Source organism: Austrofundulus limnaeus, unplaced genomic scaffold, assembly GCF_001266775.1.
Source record: "Austrofundulus limnaeus strain Quisiro unplaced genomic scaffold, Austrofundulus_limnaeus-1.0 Scaffold76, whole genome shotgun sequence".
In the NCBI taxonomy this organism is placed as follows: domain Eukaryota; kingdom Metazoa; phylum Chordata; class Actinopteri; order Cyprinodontiformes; family Rivulidae; genus Austrofundulus; species Austrofundulus limnaeus.
This window is the reverse complement of record NW_013952478.1, coordinates 244,076-255,545: the sequence shown is the minus strand read 5'-3', so window position 1 is coordinate 255,545 and position 11,470 is coordinate 244,076. Positions and strand designations below refer to the sequence as shown.

At 38.9% G+C, this 11,470-nt stretch overlaps 1 protein-coding gene across 1 annotated transcript in view; it reads left to right on the top strand.

The window, feature by feature from the left end:
- Positions 1 to 11,470, top strand: part of pcdh1a (protocadherin 1a) — a 101,379-nt gene that overhangs the window by 1,944 nt on the left and 87,965 nt on the right. The gene's annotated exons all lie outside the window — the stretch shown is intronic.

Genomic DNA, 11,470 nt, shown 5'->3' with positions numbered 1-11,470 from the left:
ATATATATGTGTGTGTGTGTGTGTGTGTGTGTGTGTGTGTTTATTAGACCAACATAAGTATTTCATGTTGTACTCTTAGAAATAGAAATAGAAAAGTTTGAAGGAAACAAAAAAYGAACTTAAGTGCAACAACAAAAGATGTTTTGCATGCAGACTCTTGCGTGGTGGTGTTTCTGGTAGAAAAAAATGTTGCTTTTGTTTATGTACTTGCAATTTCAGTAAATTTTGGTTTGCCTTGAAATAATATGAACAGGGGAAAAGTATTTTTAATATTACTTAGAAAAATAACTGCATTGAGTGTCCCCCCCCCTCCCCCCCTTGGAGGTGGTGGCGGGGGGTGTTCCTTTGCGGGCCTGGTGGAAGTCACCTGTAGGCCAGATAAGGACCTCATTTGTGAGCCCACAAGCCACCAGTTGCCCATAGAGACGAAAGTTTAAAATTTAATTTCTTCTCATTTAGATTCCTGCAACAGCCTTTTTTTAACTTGCCTAAACAAATCCTGCTTGGCTCGCCTTCATTCTGTGCTGAACGCTGCAGCGAGGTTATTATCAAAGACCAAAAGAAAAGCTCACATAACTCCTGTTCTGGCCTCTCTGCACCGGCTCCCTGTGCATTTGGGGACTCATTTAAAAATTTGGGTTTTAACCTTGTTAACTTCTGAAACCTTGTTGTCCATCCATGACTTTGAGGTCTTCAAATCAAACGCACCTGGTGGTGCCTCAAACCCATTACAAAACCCATGGAGACAGAGCTTTTCAGGTTCAGGTGGTGGCCCGCGGCTCTGGAACGCTCTGCACAGACACCACTGACTCTTAAGAAACATCTTAAGACATTTTTATTGAGGCAGGTTTTTTAAAGTTTTGTTTTCAGTTTTTTTATAATTATTTTCAAATTGATCTTCATTTTTTTGTGCACTGGTTTATTTGTTTTTAGTTATTTGTTCTCTGTTAAGCACTTTGTGACATTCATATCTGTGGAAGGTACTACATAAGTAAAGTTTACTGACTTAGTTATACATCCCTACCAATCTAAAAAAATCAAAGTGACAGTACAGCAATCTTAAAATTCAACTAAACTCATCTGTGTGACAAACCAGGACTATGAATGACATGACCATTCATCTGCTTCCTAAACATTCTTGAATATGACCTCTTTGGTCTTAGTGGGCTCTGGATCAATTCATGGTCATGCCACTTTATATATTTAAAGGTTTGGTCACTTCGCACCCAGGCTGTTGTGGTTATTAAAAGAAGCCAACCATGATGTGTCTAAATCATAGTATTTACACCAATCTTGATGATTCAATTAATGTACCAGTATGTATACTCTGTGAAATTTTGTCTAATAATCTATAAAAAACACCGTTTGCCTTTTGCTGATAAATGTTGACATATTATATTTGTGTCCATCCGTGGTCAATATGAAACACATCCATCCATCCATCCATCCATCCATCCATCCATCCATTCATCCATCCATCCATCCATCCATCCATCCATTCATCATCCATCCATCATCCATCCATCCATCCATCCATTCATCCATCCATCCATCCATCCATCCATCCGTTATCTTTATCTATTTTTCCCTTCAGGGTTGCTGTTGCCTCTGTCCAGCAGTAACTGTGGGAGAGGCAGTGTACATGCTGGACGGGGCACCTGTATGTTTATACATATTGTAAGCAATTATTCATTACAAATAGGTTATTTTGTTATATATTGTGCAGCCACACACAAAGGTAAGAACACAAAATGCCACCCGCTAAGTATGAAAAAGCATCAACTCTGTATGAGGTCGGAGTACAAAGTGGAGAAAGTCACTGTTTTTGTGTGGCTCTGGCTGCATGTAGCCAAATGAAACAGCCATGCCCTTGAGCAAATGTTTCCAACCAAAAAGGCCATTGCTTTCTCATTACCAGTGGCCAGGGTTTGCAGTCAGTATGTGCACCCCAACATTTTCTTTTCCCAGTGAATTCTATTGGAGGATCAGCTGTTTAAGGAGACCCATTGCTCCGATGCTACCCATCATAAATCATGCTGGTGGGAGGGTAATGGATTTTACCTGTTATACTAGCTAAAGGCACCGAGTCAGCCAATATATCAAATCACACGAGTTGAGAAAATCATTAAATCACCCGTTATCTCTCCACGCTGGCTAAGCAGCAACGAGCACATCCCACAGCAGAGAATGCATGATTTTGGCTGGAAGTAACTGGTGAAAATGCAAGTTTTTACAGCAGTCTGATCAAAATCAGCCTCGSTGTTGCTGAGAATCAGGCAATCCAAGTATTAAATGCAAAAATGATTTTCTTTTTTCCGTTTTTTTTCTCCTGACACAAATCATAATCGCTGAAAATGTGAGGAATTTGCAGCGACGCCTCAGTTAATTACGTGTTCAAGTCCTTTCTGCTGGACCTGTGGAGCAGCCAACTTAAAGAGCACATGTCACCCAGTCAGTCYCTGAGTTGACCGAGTCTGTAGATAGTCTGTCTCCATGGCAACCAGAACAGGCACACATGCTTGGCAATGCAATTACATTGTTCTTCCTTATTAACTACCTCCATTTTGTATGTGAAATGACACGGCACCTTCACATCGCATTAAGCCATGCACATTTCTTTATCATCTTTTTTTACTACTCTATCAAAATAATAAAATAAATAAATTAAACACTCTAGCTTCTCTAAAAACTCTTCAAAACAGTTCAAACCATTTAACATCAAAGATAAATCAAAGATGTCCCTATAGGATATGGATAATGATGATTGTGTTTGACTGTTATTGATTTTGACAGTTAATCAGTGATGAAATACACGATGGCACTTACTTTATATAGTTTTTTTTTTTTTTTCAGCTAAGGAAAAGGTATGTTCTAAAAATTGATCATAGWTTTTTTTGTCACAGATCTTTTGTTGAAACATGTCAGTAATTTTAACCTGAAACATTTGATGCTAAAACAGGATCATTTAAAATTATTTAAAAAACCCAACATTTCGGGTTCGGGTGTGTGCGGCCTCCATTAGGGGGTGGGTACATGTCCTGGACCTGGGGGGTGTAGAGTGTGTTTCGGGGGTATGAGTGGAATGTGGCGTCCTTGTATGTCTTTGACTGAGTGGGGGTGAGGATGAGGGTGGGATGGTGTAATTGTGTATGTTTGGGTATTTGTCAGGCTTCGGTCTGGGCTGCCCCTACTGCTGGTTTATCTGGGGGCCCGCTGCTACTTGGCCCCCAGGGTGGGGTGTGCGGCTGGCCGCCGGCYTGCTGGGGGTTCCCGGGGTCTGGGGCTGGGCGCTGGGGTGTGTGCCGGCCTGGCCTGGTGACTGCCTGTTGGTGTTCGGGGCCTCTGGGCCTGTCGGGCTTTGGCCTGGAGGGGGTGCGCCCTGGGGGCCCGGACCTCTGCGCCCTTTCCTGGATCTGCTTTGGTATGGCGGGTGCCGGTGGGGCCCATGAGTTTGTCGCTGCTGGCCCCGGGGGCTGTGCATGTGGTCGCTGGGGGGACTCTCCCAGTTCTCTCCTATGGTCTGATCTGGGAGGTGGGTGGGCGGATCTTCCCGTGCGGGTGCCCCTTGGGGCTCTGRACTCGGGATTCCTCTCAGGCCCTTGGACTCTGGTCTTCCCTATGTCTGCCTCATGTCTTGGGGGTTGGGTCTCGGTCCTCCACAGTCACTATTAAATATTCCATTGGAGAAATCTTGTATATACACGCATGTTCACAACTGCTCACAAACAGGTGCTCTGATCCGGTGGGTTCTGACTGGTCACCGAGTGTATATATATGTCTATGTGTATATACAGACAATATTTATGAATGTAGGCATGTATGTCTGTATATCTTTATGTATGTATGGATATGTGTATATTTTTTATATGCCTTCTATGTATTTATCCATTTATTTTTCAGGTGAGCGGACAGATGTTGTATGTGTGGTCCTGTGTTTTGTTGGWGTATATTTAATATAATCCTAATCGCTATTTCAGTCTTTCTATCTTTCTAATTAATTATCTCTTTGTTTTTCTCTCTCTCTATTTTCTCTTCACAAAAAAAAATAAAAATAAAAAAAAACATAATGGTGTGGAGGGGATGGCTATAAGGGGAGAAGGGAGGCCATCCTTAAAAACAAAACAAAACAAAACAAAAAAAAAAAAACAACATTTCTTGTATGCATGTTATACTTTCCTGTCAGAAATTGAGAAAAATCTTACATTGAGAAATGCTGAAGTTGTAGACATTTTAGTTAATCTTCTAAGTATAATATTGTGTGTAATGTCATATGATCTTACAATACCTTGCATGATCAGGTTAGCCCTTGGAGTACATGTTGTGAATCAGCTTGTACTCCACCAAATTTTAACATAAAATCTGTAAAAAATCACTGATCTTTGTTTAGGCTAAGGTCAGTTAGCTGTAGCAGCCATCTTGCATTTTGTTAACCCCAATATTAGATGTACAACCATTTATTAATGAATCATTTTGCTAACAAACAGGGTTAACCCAAACAGTTGGTTTACTGCTCAAAGTACATGTTGGGGATAATGGTCACCTACTACTACATCCAATTTTAGCTTAATATTTGTACAATTGTCTGAGTTATAGTCATTTTAATGTTCTTTAAGAACAGCCATAATGAATTCCATTGACTCTAAAAGGTGAACAGGTCCAGTCGTTAACCTGGTGATTAATTTTCTTCCAAGGGGACACATAATGGAAGTACCATTGGGGTTAATCCTTAAATACATGTTTTGTGTACTTGGAGTCTCTAGGAGTGGTCAAAATGTGAATTTAGTCTCTCCTGGTGTTACAAAGATTTCTCTCTATTATGCTTGAGCCTTATTTTTCAGTCTATTTCGTTTTTTTTTCTACATTTTAGAAAAATTGCATCGTTAAACAATGCCATAGACCCCCAATTTCCCTGTTTCATAAATCTGTGGCTCTGCAGGTTTGTTGTCTTCACTCTCCCCGGCTCTGGGTCACACCCTGGCTCCAACATGTAAGGCTGGATGGACAAGTCTTTTGTTGTTGACATTTTTGACGCATTTGTTAAAAAAAAAAAAAAAAAAACTTTATTGCTGTACTGAAATATAAAAATAACCCAAAGGGCTAGAGTTGACAATGGTCACTGGGAGTGAGGTGGGGGGTGGGGTGAATTGTCTTATTTGCATTTAAAGAGACAGTGAAAGAGGGGCCTGTGGAGTTACAATAAGGGGGAAATCAGACCAAAGCATTGCAGTTACACTTTACCCCAGCTCAATTATATAAATGTGAAAAGGAAGGATTTAAAAAGCATTAGTCCCCTTTAAATTCTCATTAGAAAATGCAAGCTGCAGATCCAAACTCTGACTTTATCAGTTTTTTTTTATTTTATTTTTTTTTTTATCTTTAGGGATATTTCTGTTAAAATAGAAGTGCTATATACATTATTTTAAAACTGAAGATGCTGCATCACAGTTTCATAGAGATTAACTTCCATTTCAAAAGAATACACACAAATCTCTCCAGTGGAAGATGCATTTCTGTTTCATCCTCTAGAAAGTGGTGTTGTGTGTTTGATGTGTTCCTCTTTTCCACAGGTCACATTTATGTCTGGGTTCACTAACCTGGGCTTCATTAGTGCACAGAAGTGTCCTCTTCAAAACAACAGCTCAGCTAGAGGCAGGATGGTACACTGATTGTAGACGCACAGAAGTTGGAATGTCGGGTCAGCTGGGTGGCACTCTGTGTGAGGGCTCCTTGTGGGACATGGTCAGAGCTCATGGTTTGACTGATGTTAAGCTGCATGTAAGGTCCTTTACCTTCTGCTTTACAAGAAGCAGAACAGCAATGCTAGTGCTGTCTGTGGAGGCTTTAAGGAAAAGACTGTGTTGCTGAGAGGAATATGTCATCATTAAAAAGTAGTATGGAACAAAGCTGGTAGATGTGAGTAAAGGAATATAAAATAGGAAATAGAACAGTTAGTCCAGTTGTTGAACTTTAAGTGTTATTTGTTTATTTTTGTCGTTAATGAAATTCTCCCAAAGTCTTTGTTTTCCCTATATATTTTTTTATTTAAGTGCAGTTTCATCTACTTTAGTTAATTTAATTGCTTTAAAAATACATTGTTCGAGAAATATTTTTATATTCACATTTTTCATGGAGACTTTGGGATTTGTTGTGGATTAAAGAAGTGTTTTCCGAACAAATGTGGTTTCACCCTTTATCATCTGATGCATGTATTTTTACTTTTCTACCTTTTCGTTGCAGCAGTGATGGCAGGAAAAAAATAATATACAAAATACCCTTAAAGTGATGTGAGGAAATGCTGCTTTGTATACTTTTACAATGCATTTTTGTAAAACTTGAATTGCGAATTGGAGTTTCTGAGGCAGGSATCCGATCTGTGAAGTCAATTTGAATAGCTTTGATATCACCTTCTACAGAGCGCAGTGAGCACAATAACAGTTTTAAGAATCAGGGATAAATTCMCACAGAGTCAAGCTAACATCTACTCAGACAAGTGCCTGTTTGTGATTCTGCCATTTATTGTCCAACTTAAATAAATCAGTGYTTCAACCCAGAATTGTTTGTAAACTTTTTTATGTCCAGTCCAGTCTACATAACTGTTTTATGCAAAAGTTATYGGATGTAAAAATCTATAACATAAAGTTGTTTTTTTAAGTCTACACCAAGGGTGTCAAACTTATTTTCACGGAGGGACACATGATCATCATGGTGACCCTCAAAGGGCTAGTTGTTATTAGCTATGATGTTTTGTGTTTAACTTTGACTAAACACAAAATATCACTTCCCTCGCCTCATTGCTATGACTGAGCACTGATGACAAAAATAACTGAGCTCTATTTAGTATTTTGTGGATAGAAACAGTGTTTGAACACGTCCTTATAAACACTAACAACTACTATGTGTACAGTGGACTAAAAGTGAAATGAATAATACAAAAATACTATTAAAGTAAAAGTAAGCAAGTTTTATTCATTGTTGAGTTAAGCAGCTAGTGGCTGCTTCTTGAATTACGAACTTTCCCACTGTATGACAGAGAATTTCCACGGGAGGGGTATTCCAGTTTAAATTTACGACTTGTACGTAGGAAACACCCACTTCCCAGTACAACTAGACCGTAGCAAAAGTCGTTGTCAAAAATGCAGCAAAATGAAGATACAGTGAATTGCGCTGGCTACCATCTACCGGATACTTTTGAACCCTGTGCATCTCCACCTAGTGGTGGGATTCCATCATTTTGGAGTTAAATTAATGCATCATAGGATATGCAATTTATGGTCTATCCTGGCTTTAAAGCAGTTTTTTTAGACATACTGGACTGTACCTGAATTTCTCTGGTGGGCTCATTGACCAACCCATTCTCACTCCCAAGTCATCACATTTTGACGCTTTCCCAAGGTTCCCTCTGCGTCCGATTTTGAAATGTCGGGTAACCCCGTCACGTCAGTTATTGACGAGATGGGGCAGAAACTGTTGTGATATTTTCAGAAAGTGTAGAAAATGCACAAAAAATACTGTTCCAAAGCCTGAAATTACCTTTATTCACTTTAGACATCCTGTCCCTGACCCTAGTACCTAAAATTAACCATTAACCCTGATACCTAAAATTAACCATTAACTCTAATACCTAAAATTAACCATTAACCCTGATACCTAAAATTAACCATTTTTAGAAAGTGTAGGAAATCCACGTCAACTACGTGTTCCAAAGCCTAAAATTATCTAATATTCACCATAGACATCCTATCCCTGACCCCAGTATCTAAACTTAACCATCAATCCTGATCCCTCATATTAACCTCAGACCCCCGACCCAAAGACCCCTGGTGGCGCAACCTAGAAAAGCCACTGGCGGCAAAGACTGACACGAGGGGATCAGCCGACTCGTCAAAACAAGACGCAGAGGGAACCTTGGACAAGTGTCAATATGTTGATGAGTCGGGAGTGAGAATGTGTTACATTGACATGCCCAGTGGAAGTCACCCAAAGGCCAAATGCATGGAGTTTGACACAGTTCTTTTGAGTTTGTCTTGTTCTAGGTAGTGGAATTTGTAACTCAGCTGTTTTAGGGCATTTTCTCTCTGATTCTCCAAATTCATGAGGTTGTTCTGATGGCTGTCTGCTGCAGTTAACATACAATAATCAAGCTGATTCATAAAACATCTCTAGTTTTTATAATAAGGCTTTTAACATGGAGCCCAATGTTTCTTGTGGTCTTTGACCAAAATGTTTTCTTCAGCTTTTTTGTTTTGTGTTAACATGATTTGTTTGAACCTTGATTATTTCCACACAGCACTCTGTAGCAAAGCCACCAGGCAGTTTATGGCTATCTTTTAAGGCCCTCTCCCATACAGTTCTGCTGGATGGTTTCAGTTTTTCTCCATGCTGGAARCATCTGGACCATTGGCTTGATGCTGAGTGCTATTTTGATGGTTGAGTTAAATCTTGGGTCAGACATCCGATTTTGCAGTTGTTTGTAGGGGGATACATTATAACATTTGCCACTTGTGATGTGTTCAAATTTTGATGAGTCTTGGTCATTAGGTCTATTATAGGTCTATAGGTCTCTACTGGCCTGTGATGGACTTGCGACCTGTCCAGGGTGTACCCCGCCCCTCGCACTGTGACTGCTGGATATGGGCAACAGTAACCCACGCAACCCTGAAAAGGAAGAAGTGTGTACAGAAAATGAATGGATGGATGGATGGATGGATGGAGGTCTCTATTGGATAAACACAATTTGGACTATAGATACTTTTCTTTTACCACAAGCTAAGTGTTGTCTGAACATTCTCCAGTTGTATGTTTTCCAGTTGTGTAGCTATTAAAAATAGTCATGATTTTTAATTCTTCACCAGTTTATCAGTAAATGTGCAAAGAAAAAAAAAAATCAAGTGATCTTCTTTCATGCCCCTGTTTTTGTGGTGTTTTTGGGTAGAATTTTAAAACCTAAAAAAAAAAAAACTGTTCCACTTTCTCAACCTTACACCTCCTGAATATGTTGGTGTTGCGTTCCTCGTATTTGRAGTTAGCAATTCTAATCCTAATACAAGGCCAGACCTTCAATGCTAAAATAACCAAGAGGAGCATGTGCTTATCAGAGTACTTGACCAAAACCCTTAACAAGACAAAATGCATTTGCACTTACTGGAATAACTGACCTCTTGTTCCTCTGTTTGATTTTATGCTGATTTGTGGTCTGCCTGATTCAGCTTGTAAGTCTTATGGGTCTAKACACCATCTGTGATGGCAGATGATAGCAGAGTTTTTCCCTGGGAAAAAGCGCTGAGATGCATAAAATGTCACTCCTGGTTGTGTTCAGCACTTCTAATCCATCCATTTAGCTGCTCAGGTAGTGAACTTTTGTGGGGCATACCGCTGGTTCTGAAGTCTCACAAGAGCTAGTAGACAAAAAAAATCTCAGTACAAATACTCTTTGCCATCCCCTCGGAGGGTTCAGTGGGGTGGAAGGAGAAAAGTGAAGCCATCAGGCTTTTGATAAAATGTTTGCAGTCAAGTGTTCCTTAAACATAAGGAAGAGGGAACAGAGGTGTGGTGTCAATGATCTTCTACTGATGAGATTCTTAGTGAGTGACGGCAAAATGCATATTTAACTAACAACACAGATTTTAGCYTCAGTGTAAACAAAGAAAAAGAGATCACAAATTCACAGGGCTGCCAGGCACCGTGCCATCTGGAAGACAGGCAGGCAGGAGGCCAACTGAAAGACATTAAGTCATGAGTGTCATCAYCCATAACAATCATGTCACTATCAAAGCATTCCTATTCATGTTAGAAGTGGCTGTAATAGCAGAGGGACAACCTCAGCTAAACACAACATAATGGACTCCATTATGTTTTTTTTACTTCCTAAATGGACAGTTTAGAAACATAACTTTGAAGCATAACACATTTACTAATGATGTTAAAGCACATAACATACAACCTATATGTCTTAAGCTATGCTAATTTATAAAACTAGTTTGATTTACTGTCAATTTTGAAATATAAATGCATTTGCACTTTCAAGTGACAGATTATATGCTCATTTTCATGTCTTTGAAATAATTTTAATCGGAGCACACACATTTAATGAAAGAAAAGCAAATTAAATTGATAAATTAAGTCAGAAATGATAAATAGTTACTGTTAATGGTTTGTTTTGGGAGAAGAAGAGCTTTATTTTCCTTTATGGACATGACATAGCCTCCCCGTTTATGCAACATTGGCAGGAGTTTCTAACCCCCACCCCCTCTGTAAATGTAAAGGAGGACACATCGATACTMGAGCAATTAGTACATCAATAACCAGCACTTTCAATTTTAATGRATTCAAAAGGAATTAGATTTCTCATTGGATTTCTTTGTATTTGTGCATTCCTGTCTAACACGGATGCTGTACTCCTCCATAGAACATTGCTTTATGTAAATYGAGCACTTATTTCATTGCTTGTAAATATGTTTATTTCCATCAGACACAAGCTAAGGCTGCTTTGATTTTGCTTGTTCTCTTTTGAATCTCTCATCTCGGGGCGAACATCAAGTGGAGAATTTAATAAAAATCTCTGTTTTAATTCAAATGGTTAAGTGCACAGGACAGAGCTCATCATGTGGCTTTTCATCGACAAATGGARATGTTTATATTCTTTAATGAGTAGTTAAAGATTTAGCTTTTATTTGTTTTAATGATTCAAAAATAATCCAGTTATTTTGTTAGGAGAGTGGCTAAGAAACAGTATTGACTATAGATTGGTCRAGTCAGTCTAATCCCTGAGACATAAGAGTCAGTATTGATCAGTATYTACAAACAGTGCATCACTAAAACAAACATACTGTAGTATGCACTCAGCAGTACTGATAGTGTGAAAATGAAAAAGGCATATCTAGCTCAATCCCAGGTGCGACGTACATGCAAATGGTTGGAAATGTTTCCACCATTAAGTTTTTTAAAGCACTGGACAGTGATGCTTAACCTTGTTTTTTTTTCCCTTTGTTTCAATTACCAAAAGCACTCACACAGGCACAAATGCCCACAGATGTATGCACACACACACATGCACACAGCGCTGCATTGCATCCCCTCTCAATGTCTAATAACATAATACAGAAATAATGAGTCTCTTTGGTTCTGAGATCCCGTATTACATTTTTATTTGATTATTCAGCTGAAACAATCCTTGCTGGCCTTCCGGTTTGTTTTATGTGAGCTCACGAGATATAATTTTACATTTGACATTAATTTCTGCATAAAATTCATAAAGAAACAATACTCATTGAAACTCCTGATGCTCRGGAGGAAAGAAAAGAAGCTGTGATGGGACAGGGTTGTTATTGCATTTTCTACAAAAAAAAAGATAAAAATAGTTAATAGTTTTTACTGTTGCCTCCAGGCTTTTTTTTTTTTTTTTTGGTTTTGAGAAGAAAAAAAAGTTTGCAAAAATAAATAATTTTACAACTGTACAGCACACAAACCACAA